Raw genomic sequence first — 18,967 nt, 5'->3', positions numbered from 1 at the left:
ACGAAGCCACCTGGCCAGTAGGAAGAATGAGGGAAAGCAATATAAATTAAAGGCTATAATTCCTAGTGGAATATATGCGTAAATAGTTCAAGGTGGCAGGGCGCGTTGAAAAGGAATCAGCGGGGCATACGTGAGTCTGGACCTTCTAAATCGAGGCCTCATATATGAAAAGAAGGATGTTAGAATGAACTTTTAGAAAATACTGATTCATAGGAACAGGAATAGGCCAGTCAACTCCTTAGGCCTGTTCTAAGAGTGTGGTGGAGATAGATTCAAATGTGAACTTCAAAAGATCATCAAAGAAACCATTTCAAAGGAAATGAAGGTTGATTAGGAAAGACTGAGATGGTGGGGCTAGCTGAACTGCTGTTGTATTGAGCCCAGCGTCGACTGGGCAGTACTGAATAGTTTGTGCTGAAACCTCCATGATTCTATAAGACAACAATGGTGTGCCGAGATGTTTCACTGCAAAAATCCTATCATGATGAGATGTTTAAACTGTAAAATAATATACCTCCACTCATGACTTTTAAATAACACCAATGAGAAGAGCCAAGTTGAAGAGAAAAGACACATCATTCACAGACTTTTAATAAAATCCTTTCTTTCCACACTAAATTACTAATCATAAATCCACAGCTTAATCGAGCAATAAAATATCCCTTTCATACATTTGTCTCTTTGTACAAGCGTTCTTTCTATGTATGAATCACCTGAATTGGATAATCTATTGTGAAGTTATGGCCTTATAAAGGTCACTATTTGTCATGAATATCTGGATCAGTTAGTTCACTACGTTTGCGGTAAGGAGGATTTCATTAACCAAGGTACCAAAAATCAATTTTTAATTAAAAAATCCTAAGAAATAAATATACAGAGCTGGTTTCAAATTTACTGTTTGAAGAAAAAGGTCACATTCTGTAATTTGAAGACCGTGAGCAAACTAATGTGAGAGCTATGTCTCCCTGGCAAAAAGAGATGACATAAGACAAGGCATTTCAGCCACCATCCTGAAAAGAAACTTAGTGGGTGGAAATACGTTTAATGACTGCAACAAGACGAATAAGTATTAGAATCCCCTGCAGTTTCATGGATTCAAGGCGTGCAGGTGGAAAGAAAACCAAAGGAATGCTTCACAATAACAAAGCAACATCTAACACAGTAAAACATCCCAACATGTTTCACAGGAGCATCATCAAACAAAGCCTGGCACTGAGTCCCATAAGAAGAAATTACGTCCAAACTTTGATCAAGGAGACAGGGTTTGAAGAGTGGTTCAAAAGAGACAAGGAAGTGAAGAGATGCACGGAGGATTTTTAAAAATGTTATTTGATCTTCAAAGGTGCTGGCTAGATCATCATTTGTTGTAGATTCTTAATAGGCTTGGAGATGGTGGCAGTAAAGCTGTGTGTGTGTGTGTGTGTGTGTGTGTGTGTGTGTGTGTGTGTGTGTGTGTGTGTGTGTGTGTGTGTGTGCGCGCGCGCACATCTTAGTATGTGTCTCTGTTAGTGTTTGTGTGTGCTTGCATGTGTTTGTGCCTTTGTGTGTCTTGCTGCATGTGTGTGTGTGACATATGTATAAAACAGTCTAAGAATAAGGGGTAACCCATTCAGGGCTGAAATGAGGAAGAATTTCTTCACTCAGAGAGTTGTGAGCCTGCGGAATTCTCTCCCACAGGAAGCTGTTGGGGTCAGTTTGTTAGATATATTCAAAAGGGACCTGGACGTAGCCCTTGCAGCTAAAGGGATCAAAGAGTATGGACAGAAAGCAGCAATGTGATTGCATAATCATATTGAATGGTGGCACAGGCTCAAAGGGCCAAATGGCCTTCTTCTGCGCCTATTTTCTAACATACATGTGTGTGTGCATGTTTGTGTCTGTGAGTTGGAAACGTGTGTGTGGGTATGTGAGTGAGCATGCATATGTATATGTGAGCGTGAGTGAGTACACACGTGGGTCTCTGTGTATATGTGAGTGAGTATTTGAGTGTGCTCATGGAGTCATAGAATCCCAATAGTGTAGAAATAGGCCATTCATCCCAACAAGTCCACACCGACCCTCTGAAAAGCACCTCACCCAGACCCATTTCCTTACCATTTCTCTGTAACCCTGCATTTCCTATGGCTAAGCCACCTAATTTACACACTCCTGAACCCTATGGGCAATATAGCACGGTCAATCCAGCTAACCTGCACATCTTCGGACTGTGGGAGGAAACCAGAACACCTGGCAGAAACCCATCCAGACACGGGGACGATGTGCAAACTCCACTCAGACAGTTGCCCAAGGCTGGAATCGAACCCGGGTCCCTGACACTGTGAGGCAGCAGTGCTAACCACTGAGCCATCGTGTTTGTGCATGTGAGAGTGTGAATACGTATAATAATTTGTGCAGAAGTATGCGCTTAAGTGCATGTACGCAAGTGAGTGTGTATGCAAGCGTGAGATTGTGTGTAACTGCGTGTGTCTGTCCGTGTGTTTTGAGCCAGCTGCAACTCAGGATGGTGCATGGCTTGGAGGGGAACTTGTAGGTTGTGGTGTTGCCATCTGCTGCTCCTATCCTCTGGGTGATGGAGGCTGAAGGTTTACAAGGTGCTGACAAAGGAAGCAAAGTTCTAGAACACGTCCAACAGACATGAGGCACTCAAAATATGGAATGCACAAAAGGCCAAATTAAAAGGAGCACAGAGATCTCAACGGGTCAGAGAGTTGAAGAACACTACAAAGATAGGAAGGAGAAAGGTCATGAATGGATTTGAAAACCAAGCTGAGAATTTTTAATTTACTTAAAGAAAAAAGAAGCAACACATTGTGTGGAAGACCCATCAAAATAAAATCAAATGAACAGTGACAAATGAAGAATACAATGTCCTAGATATGGAGGTAAAATATTGGCAGAAAAGACAAAACCTGAAAAGAATAAAGTTGTGAAAGAAATGAAAAAGCATGGATTAAAGAAAGACAAAACCTACCCATAAATTATTGACAACATTGTTACAATTTTCTGCACCCATTATCTGTTTTTATCCCTGAACGATGATATCAAAATGTAGCTTTTAGTCAGTATTGAGCTGGTATAACTTAAATTTATTATATCTTTCCTCTTGGTGAGAAAGCAGCCTTCTTAACCCTAGTTCTCCCTCAAGCATAACATGTCCATCATTGCCAGTGATTTGTTTAATGTAGATTTCGACTTAGCCTCCCCAATTTTCCTGACCCAATAATTTAATATCCTGGCCTCTGGTGCTCTTCAAATCTCTCTGACAATGATCACTTACCTCAAATACGTGTTGTTACCAAGTGTCTGCAGATAAATTCCATTTTGTTAATGAAGATAGCAAAGTGAGCTACTCCATTAATGCGCCAATGCATCTTAAAATAAACAGCTTAAACTGTCACCAACAATAACAGAATTAAGTTGGTATGAGACTATTGCAAATAAGCTGTTCAGCCTCTCAAGCTTTTTCTGCCATTCAATAAGATCATGGCTGATTCAATATTTTTCATGCCTTTTCCCTGAAAGCCTTGATTCCACTATTCATCATGAATCTATTTAACTCAGCTATAAGTAAACACAAGGACTCTGTAACAAGGAGTTCCCAAATACTCATAGCCCTCTGAGTGAAGAAACTCTTCCCAACCTCAGTCTTAAATTTCTACCCCTTTATTCTAAGACTGTGCCCTCTGACACTAGACTGTCCCATGAGGAGAAGCATTCTCTCAGCACTTACTCTGTCAAATCCATTACAAATCCTATATGTCCCAATGAGATCACTCCCTATTCTTCTAAACTCCAGTGAGTTGAGTCCCAACCTGTTCAGCCCTTGCTCATAAGACAATGCCTCCATGCCAGGGACCATCCTGGTACACTACAGGATAAATTGTGATGTGTGTAAGCCTAGGCATTGATGAACATAGACAGGGATTTCAATCACAATTTCTCCCATGAATACAATGCTGCCTAAACCCTACAAAAACAGGACTGTGAACGAGGCTATGAAGACACAAAATATACCATCATGTTCATTGGTGTCAGGCTACTGCTTTGTACAACATGGATATTCTGCACTTTTAGCTGTGATAGCCTTTTTGTAACTTGTTCAGAATATAGTGCAAATGAAGAAATACCTGTATTTGTCTGCATCCCACTAAGTAATTATTGAAAGTCTGTCAAGAGTTGACACTCTTAAAAAGGATGCGTCGAAGTTTTCACCTTTATCTGCATCCACTTCATCCTTCTGTCTGATTTGCAAGCACACTGACAGTCAGGCAGGGCCTAGTCTCAAAATGAATCCCAGGACTTTAACCCAGCAACAGTGAAGGAATAGCAAAATAGTTCCAAGTCAGGATGGTGAGTGATTGGAAGTAAACTTGCATTCAGCAGTGATCCCAACTATGGTCCTGCCCTTCTAGTTGGTCAAGGCTGTGGGTATGAAAGGAGTTGGCAAGTTGCTGCGATGCATCTTGTAGACGATACACACTGCTACTATTGTGCACCACTGGGTTAAAAGAATGAGCGCTTACAGTGATGGATGGGTGCTGATCAAGTGAGCCACTTTATCTTGGATGATCTTGAATCTCTCAAGGGTGTTGTGGGAACTTCCAGCCTGCAGTGGCTGAACAAGGCACCTAGTTATAAAACAAATTTTGAAAAGAAACATCAGAACAACTACAGATGTGCATTTTACTAATGTTTTGTTCACAGTATGATAGCAGCCAACACTAAACTACTGGTTTTAACCCCCAACATAATCATTGGATTGAGACAAAAACTCAAAGATAGCAATTTTGCTTGTTTTGAATTTGTCTCTTGATATTTTCTCCCCCAGCTGATTGTTAATATTTAAATTTCTTTAAAATTCCTGTTGTGCTGCACCTGTTCCTTCACTGACTGTGTGTCAGGCAGGTGTGACATTCCACTGTTTGAAACAAATATTCAGATTACAATGCAAACAATAGTGTGCATTAACACCATCTGGATCACAGCTTGCACCATGCTAAATATAGGCTTGTGTGGGAGAAGGGGTTAAACAATAGCAAAGTTACCATGGAAACAGACATCGTCACTGAAAAGAGATATCATTTGAAACTGTTGTACTTATGCCAGTGCATTTTTACATTTATGGTTCTGAAATTTGTAGTAATTATGTTCTTTAATTCATATACGGGAGCTAAATCCGGTTAAGCCTTACAGAGCTGCCAGAGGCTGGATGTTCCAATGTAACTAAAAAGAACTTTGCAGTTATGTTACAAAAACAGAAATTGTTCTGATGAAGAGGCACCAGACTCAAAACATTAGCTCTGCTTTCTTCTCACACAGATTGCCAGATCTGCTGAATATCTCCAATGATTTCAGTTTTTTGTTTCAGATCTCCAGCACCTATGGTTCTTTGTTTTAGCAGTTATGTCGGTCAGTTTGAGGAGTCAGTCATAATTTGATCATCAGGATATGACACTTTAGGGTGTACAGTCTGGATGATCTCCATAAAGGTCTGTCGCCATAGTGCAGATTTTAATTTAAGTCTCACACATGTGGCTCGAACTAATTACCCTGATGTCAGCCACAGCTCAGTTACTTGAGCAACCACTCAAGAGACCTGAGTGCAAACCTCAAAGTGGAAAATCCTCCAGCATAGTGCTGAAGGAGTGATGCACAAGAGGTCCCACCTTGCACATTAAATTGAGAACTGTGTCTCTAGTGGATCTCAAGGATCCCATGACACTAGTTCAAAGAGCAGCGAAGCTATCCCTCATGTCTGAGTGAAGATCATACAGCTGCAGAGCTTTTACAGCACAGTAAAAGGGCATTTGTCCCATTGTGTCCATGTTGGTCATTAAGCACATACCAATTCTAATTCTATTATCCAGTACTTGACCTTCAGCCTTGTACGTTATGGCTTATTAAGCACTCATCCAAATACTTCATAAATATCTAAAGAGTTCTCACCTCTACCACCCTTTTAAGCAGTGAGTTCCAGATTCCCACCACCCTCTGGGTGAAAACTGATTTCTTTAAATCTTCCCTGAACCTCCTGCTTCTTACTTGGAAAATGTACCCCTTGGTTAGTGATGCTTCTATTAAGGGGAAAGTTTCTCCCTGCCTACTCTGTCATTGCTTCTCATACCTTTGTACGTCTTCAGCCTTCTCCATCTCTACTCCATCTCTCAATCAATATTAACATAGCAGATTATTTGGTCATTATCACCCTGTTGCTTTGCAGGAGTTCAGTACACACCAATTAGACACTGTCTCTCTCACATTATGCTAGAAAAATGTTTCATTGCCTGGTGGTCATTAGATGTGCTATATAAATTCAAGTCACTCTTTGTTTGCTGGAGATAAGGTAGTTGTACACTGCTTCCCTTGTGTATTTCAACTTTGCCTCATACTTTCACTTTGATGGGCTCCAACCAAAGCTGAAGCAACTCCCTGGTGGTTGGATGTCCAAGCTCCACCTTACCTGCCACCCTCAGCCCTTTGGGAGGTGAAGCTGTGGAAAGTGCAGCAGACCTAGGGCTGGACACACTCAGCACGTCCGAACTGTCTACAACACAAACATCTTCAAGGTCACCCAACCAAGGCCAATAGGCCACATTGTAGGGAGGTTCCATTGTATCCAGGTCAGCACTGAGATATGGTGGGAGAGAAAGAAGGAAAAAAAAGCTGAGTGCACAAAGGTGACATGCCTATTGTAGATACATGATCATAATTATAAATGAATATTCACTTATTATCATCAGCTGTATAAGTGAATGTCTTCAACTACAGTAATCAGCCATCCTTACAGCCACATGGTCCAACGTATGAAGTGAGCAGCTCCATCACCAAGTGCAATCTTTGGCAAGGTATAAGCTCTGTGGGTAAAAGGGAAGGCAAACAGAATGTTGGCCTTTAGTTCAAAAGGAAAGGAATATAACTGTCGGGAGGTTTTGCTAAAACTATACAAGGGTCTGGTCAGACAACAGCTGGAACACTGCAAACAGTATCACTCCACTTATTGATGGAAAGATATCCTGGCATTAGCGGCAGTCCAGAAATGATCACAAGTCTGACACCAGGTACTGTGTCTTGTGTCTGGAGGGACTGTCTTGTGGGGAATGATTGACTAGATTGAACCTGTATCCCTTCGAGTTTAGAAGAATGAGAGGGACCATATTGAAACATAACAGACTTTTAGGGGACCTGACAGAGTGGATGCAGATAGGTTGCTTCTTTTTGTGGGAGAAGGGCATAATCTCAGAGTAAGGGGGCGACCCCATTTTAAGGTTGCCCATCCCTTTCCTACCTTGAGAACATGGTGATGAGCTCCTTGCACACAACCAAGCACCTGACCAGCCATTTCACAGGACAGCTTTACAGGCAACCTCTTTGTTGTTGGACAAGAGTCATATATAGATCGGTGTAAGTAGGAACAATGGACCAGATAGGGTCTTATGGGGATCCAGTAGTCTCACAGTCACCACTGCTGATGTATTGTTAATATATTTGATTTATTTAAACTCCCCAATTTACCTGTTCGGATTTAAACTCATATCTTATTCAACCAGGTCTTGGGTGAACTAATAACTATAGTACCATGTTCTTTGAAGATAGAAACAATTTATAAGCAAGTCTCTGGATAAATGGACATTTAAAATATTGTTGTTGAGTTCAATGTTAACACTTGCATGTTATCCACAGAATAACCTGAGATGAAAGCGCACATGTAATACAGATGACATTGGTTTCAAAAGCAGCACTTTGAACACTCAAGTCACAATGGTCAAACCATTTTATCTAACAACTGTGTTGAGAACAAAGTATAAGAGATGGTGGGTACAGAGTGCACTCTGTGTACAACATGGTGATAAGAAGCATGCAGCTCTGGTGCAATCAGATTCATAGCCTGGAACATTAAGGTCTTTCAGTAGCTTCATGTTGTTGAACTTAACCTTCAAATGTTTCAAAATCACTCAATTCAGCTAAAGTCATGTTTTCACAGGGCGGAGGAATACTGACCTTTGTTTCCATGGAAATTTCTTACAAGATAGAGTTAGCGTCTTGGATCGTATTTATATCGAGGTAGAAAATAAATGTCAAAGCTCTTTCTTTTAAATCTGTTTACTACTCTTCAGTGATCCTGTGTCCTTTGGATACCTGGCAAGGCCAATTGTTTCCCCAGCTGACAGTGATAACATTGTTGATATTTTAAATATTGATGTGGAAGAATTCTGACTGAATTTGAACAGTTTTATGTTGCTCTCATTCCCCATATCTAAAAGCCATCCAGTACATACACGTTGTCACAGAGACCAACTGCTAACAGCCTACTGCATTCAGGTATACTGTATGCAAGCATATTGACTTTTTTAAGAGCCACAACTGCCATTAATTTCCATAGAAGCTGGTTTCATTGACAAGAATGAATTTGTCAAATTTTTCATTCAAGAGTACACAGGTTGTCAATCTAGCCACATAATGTTTAATATCGCCTTTCCACTGCCCAATTTTAACTTTACATTTGCTGATTTGTTCATTGCTCTTGTGTGCACCTTGTTTTGGCACTTCTTCAGTCAGTAAGAAAGCTCCCTCACAGTGTGTAGGTGACGTTGCCCATTTTCTGCTGTACAAATTGTTCAAAAACATTCCACATTTGTCAGCAGCATGCTGTCTCTTTTTTTCAGCCAGTTTCTTTCTTCATTCCTGAAGATAGTGAAAAGAATTTCCACAACGGGCAGCATTCTTTCACATGCAGTCATTATAATTATTATTTATGATTTTTCTATTTATAAATTCTAGGGATTCTTCCAAGTTGACAAAGGAGTAAATGTTAATCCTCTTCTGAATCTTGAAAGAATTCTTGAAATTCTGCAGAGATAATGGGAACTGCGGAAGCTGGATAATCCGAGATAACAAAGTGTGGAGCTGGATGAACACAGCAGGCCAAGCAGTATCTTAGGAGCACAAAAGCTGATGTTTCAGGCTTAGACTCCCCATCCCCCTTTTCTGATGAAGGATCTAGGCTCGAAACGTCAGCTTTTGTGCTCCTAAGATGCTGCTTGGCCTGCTGTGTTCATCCAGCTCCACACTTTGTTATCTCAGATTATCCAGCATCTGCAGTTCTCATTATCTCTGATCACAACTTTGACCTCACTGCGAAGCCTCTTCCAGGGATGCCCAACCTGAAGATGATACCCTCCTCCCTCCAGGCCAACCTCAGGGGATCTCTCTCCCAACTCTCCTCTCCACCTATCGTCTCCTCTATCCATCTTTTTCCCACCTCTCCCCTCTCCCTATTTGTTTCAGAACCCTCTCCCCATCCCCCTTTTCTGATGAGGGGTCTAGGCCCGAAACATCAGCTTTTGTGCTCCTAAGATGCTGCTTGGCCTGCTGTGTTCATCCATCTTCACACTTTGTTATCTTGAAATTCTGTAGTTCTCCCTGCTGTAAATTGGATTTCAAGATGTAAACATATTTTGAAATTTACTTTTTATTAGGAAATTCAATATATAAATCTCTTGACGTGTGTGCAGAATTGCTTCAATAACGTGTATTGAAACTATATTTAGATAATTTGACCTACTTCAAGACCTAACCCCAACTCTCTTCAGCTGCTTCATCAATGATCTTCCCTCCATCAAAAAGTCAGAAGTGGGAATGTTCACAGATGACTGCATAATGTTCGGCACCATTCATGACTGCTCAGATACTGAAACTGTTCATGTCCAAAGCAGTAAGACCTGGGCAATATCCAGGTTTGGGCAGATAAATGGCAAGTAACATTTGTGATATACATCTTAGACAATGACCACCTCAACAAGAAAGAATCTAACCATCATCTCTTGATAATTAATGGCATTACCGTTGTTGAGCCCTCCACTGTCAACATCCTAGGGGTTACAATTCGCCACAAACTGAACTGGACTGGCTATATAAATACTACGGCTGTAAGAGCAGGTAGAGGCTAAGACTTCTGAACCAATTAGCTCGCCTCCTGACTGCCTAAAGCCATTCTAGCATCAACAAGGCCTGAGTCAGGACTGCAATGGAATACTCCCCACTTGTCTGGATGAGTGAGCTTTCAAGAATCTCAAAAACATTCAGGTAAAAAAGAATGATTAATTGGTATCACTTCCACAAACATTCATTCACCCACCACTGATACTCAGTGGTAGCATTGTATATCATCTACAAGATACACTGTAGAAATTCATCAAGCTTTCTTGAACAGCAACAGCCACTACCATCTCGAGGGGCAAGGGTAGCAGTTACAAGGGAATACTACCACCTGCATGTTACCTTCCAAGCCACTCACCATCCTGACACAGAAATAAGAAATTTCCAACACCATTCAGTTTCGAAGAACAAGAGTCAGACTGGACTCAAAACATTAGCTCTGATTTTCTGTTCTCATAAACGCTGCAGGTTCTATTGAGTTTCCCTAACATTTTCTGGATTCATTGGAAATATATTGCTGTTCCTTCAGTATCACTGGATCAAAATATTTTATCACAATTTAATGTTAGTATTACTCAATTTCTGATCTACCCCACCGTAGTGAAATAAGCATTTTTAAAGTCTCACTTGTAGCTTGTTCCAACTGATATTACGTCTGAGTTCTATCCTACAGTTCAAAGCTGAGGTTTTCTTTAGACTTGGTGGTTAGACTGTCAGCTGGATCGCAATTTATTGTGTTTGAACAAGTTAGCAGCTTATTTCATTTTGCAGTCTGAGCAGTTCTCTCCCGCAGTTCTTATCCAAAGCCCTCTTACTTGCTGCTTCTAGAACGGGTTACAGGACAACAAGCAAAACCAAGAACTCAGACTGATTTCCTCTTCAGAAGTGCTGTAAATAGGTTTATCATTTTCAGTAACAGCCCACCTAAAATCAGTTAGCCAGTACACATTACAATTGAACCCACCACTGTTGTGATCTGTGAGTAACCTCCTACATAAAACAAAGTCCAAGAGTTAATGGCAAAATACTTGAAATTGCAAGAAGAAGATGGATTTTAGATTTCCATGTCTACGTGCACAGTCACAAGAGTCAAGTAATAGACTTATTAGTGACTAAATGGAGTTCTTTAAGTCCAGCTTCAAGTTTAATCAGCACACGTTGCTCAACATTGCCAGTCTTTGTTCGGACTACACCACAGCTGTAGCCTGGATGGTCACAGTGACTACATTGACATTTGGCTGCCCAGAGACACTAGCCAGACTGGAAATGGTTTAAATGGTAGTACTGATGAATAAGCAGCAAAGTCTTCAATAAGGACACAGTTTCTGGCTGTTTTCTTTTCCCCTACCTCAAATCCTCAGCTGTTACTCCTTGGCACAGTGGGTTAACATCGGATGGTTTGAAGGTAGGCATGCTGCTGGTGTGTCAAAATATTCAGCACGCCTGGATTGGATGAGACAGTAGTTTACCTATTGTAATCTCCCTCATATAAATGAAATATTGAGATGCAAGGGCAGATATCATTATTTTTAAAGAGCAGCTTATTCTTGAATTGTTCTCCTTCTGCAATTAGCCTCAAACTGTTTCTATTTTTTAAATGTTAGTTAGAATAGTCACAGTGGTAGTAAGATGTATTTTTGAGCATTAGACTATAAATGCTTTTATATCAGTGTGGTTAATGTGAAAGGCTTTTTAAGTTGAGAATAAACATTGTTACAAGCACTTTGCATTTTGATGCAGTCATGGAAATTTAACTTGATTTTAGTAATTAGCAGAAATAAGCAGCCAATTACAGTCATTCTAGAGGGGGGAATACTCTTCATTAAAAAAAAACAGACGTGCTGCTTGAAAACTGGCACTAAATCATTAACTGAAATTGTCGGTGTAAAATCACATGTAAACAGATGGTAATGGCCCCGATCACCGCGTCTCACCTCTGGAGATGTGAATGCCAATCTGAACCACAAAGCTGGCCTCAGTCTTGAGCTTAAAGGTACAGCTATAGATCAGAAGGGTATTTAAGTCTAACTCAACAGTGATCAGAAAGGAGGAAGGTATCATCCAACTCATCCTCAATTCTTTCTTATTGAATGGTGGAGTAAACTAAAGGGCTGAGTGAACTACGTTGTTCTTAATTCATCTGCTCATATAGTTCTCTCCAATTTACATCAAAAGTATCAAATGAAACAAGTTTTCCAGCTGCTAAAAATGAGTATTTCTGCAAGATTCTGTCTCCAAATCTGATCTGACAATGTAAAGCTTGTTTGAGATGAATCTGTGTCCACAGTCCATATTTTAATGGGGGCTATTATATGAAGGACCTCACACTATTCCTCCTAACTGAAGCATGCTTGAACCTTAGTGCACATTTTCAGGTAACTCATGATATTAAAATCTTAATGTGAAATTTGGCAGGTTGTCTCAGGAGACAACTGGCGCTTTCACAGACCTGGAGTTCTTTAAGTCCAGCTTCAAGTTTAATCAGCACACGTTCCTCAACATTGCCAGTCTTTGTTCAGACTACTCTACAGCTGTAGCCTGGATGGTCATAGTGACTACATTGGCATTTGGCTGCCCAGAGACACTAGCCAGACTGGAAATGGATTAAATGGTAGTACAGATGGATAACCTGATATGTAAACGGTTAGAAAAACTTATTTAACTTTGGCTGGTGTTCTACATCTCCTGCTGAAGTTTCAGTCAGCAAAACACAGCAAAAACCCCAAGGCTCATCAGTTCATTGAAAAGACCCACCTATACATGGTATACCTAAGGATCACACTTACTTGTGTTAGGTCACACTGGTGTATGAGACCCTGCCTAAGTGCCAGCTACTGCCAACTTGTTTGACAGTCAAGGGGTCACTCTATAAAATCATAGAATGTCACTGCACAGAAGACCACCCAGTGTCTTGTGCTTATGCTAGGTCTTTGAAAGAGCTACCAATTAATCTCCCTCCCTGCTTTGTTCCCCACAGACTAGAAACTCTTTGCATTTCAAGCATTTATCTAATTTCCTTTCAGAAAGCTTTTATTAAATCTGATTCCATCACCCTTGTGCATACCAAACGAAAATACATTTCTGTAATCTCCTGGCACTAATAAGTTTACTACATTCATCCAAATGAGGCCAGACTGGGTGCCTAGTCCAATAACACTAAGCTAGTTAAATAGAGGGAGGCAAATGAAGCCAACTTAGATAACAGAGTTGATGTTATCATGTCAGTTTGTAATGTACGATACATCAGATCTACAATGCGCTAGAGATATTACTTGATGGCTATAAAAAGCATCAATCTTGATTAATGTATTCCAAGTTAGAGAGGCGGTTAACTGTTATGAGCAGCAATATCATAGTGCAAGATGGATTTCATATGATAGGTTAATTTGCATTTTCTTGAAACATATTTCCTGATTGTCAGCACCTACTACTTGAAGATGATTGAAAAACAGTTCTAACAGTTTCCAGCTTTTAATTTACTGGAAACAGTTATTAAGTCAAATCAAAACACCTGGTGAAGATGAGCTTCTGGTCGGCCAGAATTAGTGCGGATTGGGGATGGTTTTCACAAGTATAAGGGAACAGCAGCTGGGATTCAAACAGAAACAACTCCTAGATTCTCCAATGTACCGGAGATGAAGGCAAAATGGATCATTTGTTAAATGCTGAGTGCAGTTAACACCACCAGGAGCTGGTGAAGTCTGAAGATTGAAATTTTCATCCTTGTTTTCAAAATCTCCAAAGCTTCTTTTCCCTCCCCATCCCTCAGCACACTCTCCCCAACCCACAAACCTTTGGTCACCTTCCTTCTGCCTTCCAAACCTTCAGGATGTGGGGTCTCCTCCAATCCTAACTTTTTGCATTCCCATAACTTTTTCACCATGATTGGTAGCCATCCTTCAGCACAAGCTCTGGAATTCCCTTTCTAAATCCCTCTGCCTTCCCCTCTTTGTTTTTATGTTGCATTTTAAAACCTACCTCCTTGACCAGGTTGTATCAGGCAACTGGCCATGGAAGGGTAGCCGGACGTGGAGGTGTCGGAGTTGGGCTGATGTGGTAAACAGAGATATTATCATGGAGCCACTCATCAGGCTATAAGCGTCTGTCTCTGGGAGGAGCTAATCAGCTTAAATTGTTGTCTGTTGCAGTTGTTCCATTCATTAGTCTTACCTCAACTATTAACAACTATGTAACTTATGTTAGCCTGGCATCTCTTTGGAAATGCTCATGTCTTCTATCAATATAACAGAATTATCTTGTCTTACCCTACTATAACTTGTTATCATTCTACTATGTTACTGTTACTCTAGAACAAGCTTCTTCTGCCAAGATCTCTTAACAGGAAAAGACAAAGTAGAAAAAGCTGCAGATTTCCACTGGTTGGGGATTCTAGAACAAGTGGGCACAGTCTCAGAATTAGGACCAGAGCACTCGGGGAAAGATTAGGAAGTACTTCTACACACTGAAAGTGGTAAATGTTTGGAACTCTCTTGCGCAAACGGTAGTGGATGCTGAATCAGTTGTTAATTTGAAACCTGAGATAGATTTTTGTTCAAAGGTATTAAGGGATACAGGCCAATGACAGGTATATGGAGTTAGGCCACAAATCAGGCATGTTCTCATTGAATGGTGTTCAAGGCTTGAAGGGCTAAATGGTCTATTTCATAGAATCACTACAGTGTGGAAACAGGGCCTTCGGCCCAACAAGTCCATACCAAACCTCAGAGCATCCCACCCAGACCCATCCACCTGTAACTCACCTAATCTACACATCCCTGAATACTATGGGCAGTTTATCCACGTAGCCTGCATATCTTTGGACAGTGAGAGGAAATCAGAGCACGCGGAGGAAACTCACACAGACACAGGGAGAATGTGCAAACTCCACACAGACAGTCGCCTGAGAGTAGAATAGAACCTGTATCCCTGGCACTGTGAGGCAGCAGTGTTAGCCATGGAGCCACGGTGCTGCCCACTCCTACGTGGCTTTCCTCCACCACCTAATATTAGTAATTGCCTACACTCTTACTCAGAAGAGGGATTGATGGCAGGATATTTGCACAAATGAGATCCTAGCAAAACCAGGAGTAGCTGCAGGTATCTCTTACAACAGATCAAGACATTGGTCATCAAATCTAACAGCTTATTTGATAACGCTCCTCTGAAGCACCTCGGCTTGCTTCACAATGAAAATTGTGTTATATAAATGTAAGTTGTTGCTGTAAGGGTGCGAGACAGTGCACAAATATAACTCCTGAGCATGTGTAGTTATGGTGACGTCAGATCAGATGGAATTGGAACCCAGGTCAGCCAGGTTCCAGACATCACCTTCTGTCTCACCATCTTCTGTATATGGCTATGTTGAATAAAGCCTGTTGCTGTTCACTCGCAAGACTGTGCATCTCACTTTGGTATAATTAATGCAAAAAACATCCTTTAAAACACTCAGGCATCAGCTGAGCTCACACTGTGCACTTCGACTCAAGTTTAGGGAGGCATCATTTAGTGGCACAACATATCTGCACTCTCATCATTCCCAGGTTCCAAGTTATCACTTAGGAAGAAATACATCTCAAAAACAGCAATGTTCCCTTAAGATTTTTTTTTCACAAAGGAAAACGTGACAAGCAATCACTAATCATGAACTGCATGTGAAGGGGAGCACAAAGCCTGAAATCCCTTCGTCTCTATGAACAAATAATAGACACAATCAGTAGGCAACAGGAGATTGAGGTACTGGCAATGTAAGATCAACTTCCAAATGTTTCTTCACAGTCATACGCATTTAAAATGTACCTTTGCTGTGCTATTATCTGTGCAACTCATTCTCCTTTATTGAAATTCTGTGGTAGATTAACCCCTACTCATAAATATATCTATCGGCAGCACTGCTTGTAAGATCATTCATATAAACCCAGACTCTTAGCACCACTGCATGCTGCCCTCAAAGTAGCTGTGGGGGAGTAGAGACCATCACACATCTCCTGCTTTAAAACTTGCCTAAATAATGTAGGAAGCAGAAAGCCTCATATGGTTGAAGATTGAAATATATTCTCCATGTTCTGGGTCTTGTCACAAGTCATTATGAAATCTGGTGTAACTATTTTATACTTCCGAAATTTGCTTTTGCCTTTTAAGAATTTTTACTTCACAAAAAGAATCTGTGTCTCTATTTACTGGAATGTCATGCACAGCGTTGCTTGAACCTATATTTCTTCATTGTTCCTGGATCAAAATCTTATAATTCCCTACCAATAATTATTATTGGGAACACCACCAGTCCTCTGCAGTTCAAGCAGAGACAACTTTAAATACAATGTAGCCATTTACTTGACTCACCCACAGCTCAAGAGCAAAGTTTTTGAAACCACCTCCGTGAATTTGAAAACTCCAAACTCCTGCGCATTGAACTTGATCATGGCTTCATCTTTGAGATCGTCTTTTCTTTGCAGACAATTTTCTGTAAACCTACATGACCGTACAGTATTTTGTATTTTTCCATTGGAAGCGGCTGAGCCTGGAAAGGCTAGCATTTATTAGCCTTCCTTAATCTGCCTTTGAACTGAGCGGTTTGCCAGACGAGAGGGCAGTTAAGAATCGATTGCAATGGGTCTGGAGTCATGTATAGGCCAGAACATGTTAAACTGGAAGAGTTTTCTTTCCTTAGACATTAGTCAGTCTGCAATAGGGTTAGGGTTGGGGTATTGGTATGTACAGTGATCAACGATATTCATATACATAAAGAAATAGTTCTAAAAATGTTAATGTTGGAGATTGTAATAAGTCCCACCCAATTTCATGATGACATTCTGGGAAGTGTAGACACTGGGCAGAACATCTTAGGATCTCATGGAGTGCAGAATTATATCCAAAGATCTCCTCGGAGTCTTAGAAACAATGTCTAACAAACAAACTTCTATATAATTGCTATAATGCAATAAACTTTGTCTTGCTGAGACAAGAGCCTCCTCTTGTTAAGACTCACTAGCAGTTAATTCTCTGTCATAGAAAACCAAACAGACCCTCAGAAGCAGTCAAGGAAAGAGGATTGGTGACAATATCTTTCTATCCATAAATTTGAATTCATGTCTGCAGAGACTTGGTCTATATTTTAGGTTTCCTGGTCCTAATAATATTACCATTACAACTTCTGCCATAAAACTTGATTCCTGTACTGATTAAAAACTTGTCAGATTTGAATACATTTGATGAGCTCAGCCTGTACAGCCTTCTTTGTAAAGCATTCCACAGATTCACCAGTTTGAGAGAAGAAATTCCTCCTCATTTTTGTCCCTAAAGACCCCTTATTCTGTGATTATGCCTGCTGGCTGTGGACCTACCCGCAATAGGAGACAACCTCTCAGCATCTCACCTCAGCATCGTGCGATATAAATAAGTAGGGAAAAAAATTGATGTCCAAGCTAAATTTTAGAAAATTTTATACTTACTGCTCAAATTCCAGAGTGACAGTCTTACAAATATGCAATTACTTCTTTCTTTGTACAACTGTGGTATGAGACCAGGAGATCACCATGAACAGTGCATGAAAGGAATTGTAGGTATGAGCTGCACACAAAGGGACATTTCCCTGGAACATTGCATACTACATCAATGCATATGATATTGCTTGTTTTGATGTCATCATCTTTTCATTTATATTCCTTTTTAATGCTTTCTCATGCTCACAAAATGCATTGTAAAATTCTCATCACTTTCAGCTTTGATGGTAGAATAAACCCTTGTATGAGAAACAGTTTACATCTTTAATTATTTCAGTTGTTTGGGGATTAAGTACTGAATTTAGCCCACCTCCTGTAATTAATGGATTAATTATGTAAATGAGTCGAAGGTGCAAGAAGAGGTGGAACTTCTACTGATGCCCTTATATTAACGAAATGGTGCAGTTCAGCCACGTAGAGCTCCGTATAGTGCACGTTGCGTTTAATTCAAACTCAAATTTAACCAACTAGCTTGTGGTTGGCAATTTGTTTTTAATGCAAGGACAGAATTTTGCTGTCATGTTCAATTAATGTTTCTTGCTAAAAGTGAGTTCTGGGTTAGTTATTCAGACACTTGTCACAAATGATGAGCTTTTAAAAAAAACTTCAACTTTCAGAATGGCTTGTCATAGTTACTCTAGAGAAGAGCGGTGCAACATATCACAGCATCTTATCTCAATTTTTCTTTCAGGCTATGATATTAACATGAACTATTGATGCTTTAACAGCAGATTCAGATTTAATTATTAAAATATTTCTTTTTGCCGAAAGCATTTTTTGTGAGTATGAAATGGCACGTGAATATATTGGAATGCATGGCCTTTTTTGGTTACATTAAAGATGGTAGTAGACAGGTTAACTCTGTCACTACCTTTTGACAAGAAGACGTGAAATGGGAATTGGGCATTTCCAGTGTCCGCTTTAAATGGACAATGTGCAATTTACCTGATCACAAAATCCAGCCACCTGTATAATCTGAGGTAAAATCATCCATAAATATCCCCGAATCACAAAGGTTATCAAGCAAAGGTCTGAAATATCTTGATGTTCATTGTAGTCTGGTTCACTGCCCTCTGAAGACAATGTTTTTCCATTGCCTGAGCAACAGAGGAACAAATGTGGTTTATTTTGTTCACTCATGGAACGTGTGCATCATAGGCAGGACAGCATTTATTGTCCATCCCGAGTTGACCTTGAAAAGGTGATGGTGAGGTGCCTTCCTTGAGCTGCTGCAGTCTATGTTCACACTGCCTTTAGGGTGGGAATTCCAGGATTTTGACCTAACAAGTGTGTTTTGAAGTATATTTATAATTCTGCTCATGGAATGTGGTCATCACTAGCAAAGCTAGCCTCTATTGAACGTCAATTTGCAGTCATTTCAGCTTCTTTTGCACAATCCCATTCTCTACCAGATTTCAGTCCGATTCTCAGAATCCAGGAGTGTTCTGGTGTAGAAGCAGGCCATTTGGCCCACTGTGTCTGCACCAGCCTTGCAAATGAGCATCAATACCTACTGCCAAGTCCTTGCCTTT

General features: G+C 40.4%; 1 long non-coding RNA gene across 1 annotated transcript in view; it reads right to left on the bottom strand.

The window, feature by feature from the left end:
- Positions 1 to 4,421: 4,421 nt before the first annotated feature.
- Positions 4,422 to 18,967, bottom strand: part of LOC132206164 (uncharacterized) — a 38,054-nt gene continuing 23,508 nt past the window's right edge. The window contains exon 3 of the long non-coding RNA XR_009442871.1: positions 4,422 to 4,628. This is a non-coding gene — a long non-coding RNA (uncharacterized LOC132206164). The remainder of the gene's footprint in view (positions 4,629 to 18,967) is intronic.

This window comes from Stegostoma tigrinum, chromosome 32 (genome assembly GCF_030684315.1).
Source record: "Stegostoma tigrinum isolate sSteTig4 chromosome 32, sSteTig4.hap1, whole genome shotgun sequence".
Lineage (NCBI taxonomy): Eukaryota > Metazoa > Chordata > Chondrichthyes > Orectolobiformes > Stegostomatidae > Stegostoma > Stegostoma tigrinum.
This window is presented reverse-complemented; position numbering and strand designations above follow the sequence as displayed.